The 2303-nt window shown below is 33.3% G+C and overlaps 1 pseudogene; it reads left to right on the plus strand.

The window, feature by feature from the left end:
• Positions 1 to 674: 674 nt before the first annotated feature.
• LOC149930894 (uncharacterized) lies at positions 675 to 1400 on the plus strand (annotated as a pseudogene).
• The last annotated feature ends 903 nt before the right edge of the window (positions 1401 to 2303 follow it).

Below are 2303 nucleotides of genomic sequence, written 5' to 3' on the forward strand. Positions count from 1 at the left end.
ATCAATATGAATGAAAATGCCAGTTCTACTGCAGTACGACATCAACCTTTATCTAATGAAGAACCTACTTTTTCAATAGAAGTTTTGGAGAGAGAGAGAAGAGTGAAGTGGAGAAACAAAATTCGATTTACAAAAGCTTAATAGTAAAATTGACTCCAAGTCTTAAAAATAATAGAGCTGCTTTCGACGAAGAAAAATCTAAAAGCAAACATTTAATCGATGGGCTTCGAATTAAATTGACGCTTCAAGAAGAAAAGAATAAAGTTTTAACCCGCAATCTAGAAAATTCAAAAACTCTTCTGAATGAAGAAATGGCCAAATCTAACTGGCTGGAAGGACAATTGAAAAAAAGAATAATAAGCTTTGATGCCATAAAAGACAGTGATGAAGATATATGTTTTTATACTGGTCTTCCTAATTATGAAAAGCTTATGAGCTTGTTTGAATTTTTAAATCCAGGACCAAATGGAGAAAACATTGTTTGGTGGAGAGGGCAGCGAACAAAAGTAGATTCTACATCCCCAGCCGGAAGACCGCGAGCACTCTCTGTTATGGACCAATTTTTGGTCATACTGATGCGACTAAGACTTGGGCTGTTTGTGAAGGACCTTGCTTTTCGTTTTGACGTGTCTGAAAGTGTAATAAGCGCTACATGTATTTCTTGGATCAACTACATGTACCTACAGTTAGGGCAAATGGACATTTGGTCTACAAGAGAACAAATTGACGAATCTATGCCAGAGATATTTAGAGAAAAATATTCAAGTACTCGGTGCATCATAGACGCTACCGCGATTAAATGTGAGGTTTCGAAGTCCCTAGTATTACAAACCGCAACCTATTCCAATTATAAGTCTACTAATACCTGGAAAGGTTTAATTGGAATTTATCCAAGAGGCTATGTTACATTTGTTTCTGCGCTCTTTACTGGCAATATATCGGACAAATGTCTAACAGCCAAAAGTGGTTTTTATGGCATGTAGTTTGATCCACAAGATAGTGTCATGGCTGATAAAGGATTTTTAATAGAAGAACTTAGAAAATTAAATGTAACCCTGAACATTCCACCATTCTTGAAAGAAAAAAACCAATACAGCAAAGAAGAAATAAAGGAAACCCAAAAAATTGCACGACTTCGCATTCACGTTGAAAGACGTATAAATAGAATAAAAAGATTCCACATTCTAGACCGACCGATTTCCATTTCATTAGCTCCTGTAATAAACCAACTTTGGACTGTAGTGGTTTTGTTAACCAATTTCCAAAAGCCTTTGGTAAATTTTGAATCTACTGCTCCCGCTAATGAGCTGGAAGATATTGAACCGCCTCTGGATCATTTTGAAGAAATTGTACAGTGCGAAGATAGTGACGAGAGTGACCTCGCAGAATTTTGTTCATAAAAATGACCAAATTTTAACTAATAATATATCTTTTAGTTAATCATTTATTTTAACCGAATTCCTAAAACCATATTGACACTTCCAACTTTTAATTTTCTTATAAAATTGTGAACTTAATCGCTTTAAAACCAAAACCACGTATCTTTTTAAGATTTGTGTACAAAGTTACGTGGTTTTGATTTTAAAACGACTATTTATTTTTGACTAGATGTCTTTGCGTATCACAATTTTTTTATTACTATTTTTCATTGCGTAACATTCAGAGAATGCAAGTAAAATAAAATATCTTTGTGTAAGTTAATTTCCATTGAATCCCTAACTTCATCTCGACACTTCCAACTTTTGATTGACTTAGAAAATAGTGAACTTAGTTTCTTTTGGACAAGGATTTGTTGAGTATTAATTCAGGTAGTAATATCACAATTTTTTTCATAATTTTTCATTGATTAACATTGGGAGCAAGCGAGTAAAATGAAATATCTTTTAGTTGCTCATTAGCATAAAATTGTTTTACCTGATTTGCTAAATTAATTTAAAACCTCAAATTTATTTTGACCCTTATAAAATAGTTAACTTAATTTCTATAGACAAATCGATTTCCTGGAAATATAAACGAAAGTTAGGCAAGTTCTACAGCAAATAATAGCAGGTACGTTCAGTAACTAGCAAACGTAAAGTCAATGGAAGTGCTAGAAATTGTTTAACATCTTTCAACGCTCAACACTGTTGGCAATGTTTTCTAGTTATTGAACGTACACAGTATTTTAATACTTCAAATAACGAATATTCCTTCAATGGCAAAGGGAAAAAACAGCACTTGCTTCAGCTAATCCGAAAGCGTCATTAAATGCAGGAATTTTTGGTTGTATCAGGATTTCATTACGTGAACTCATAAATTGTGGG

The sequence above is a fragment of the Leiobunum rupestre genome, chromosome 9 (genome assembly GCF_980474605.1).
Source record: "Leiobunum rupestre chromosome 9, qqLeiRupe1.1.hap1, whole genome shotgun sequence".
In the NCBI taxonomy this organism is placed as follows: domain Eukaryota; kingdom Metazoa; phylum Arthropoda; class Arachnida; order Opiliones; family Sclerosomatidae; genus Leiobunum; species Leiobunum rupestre.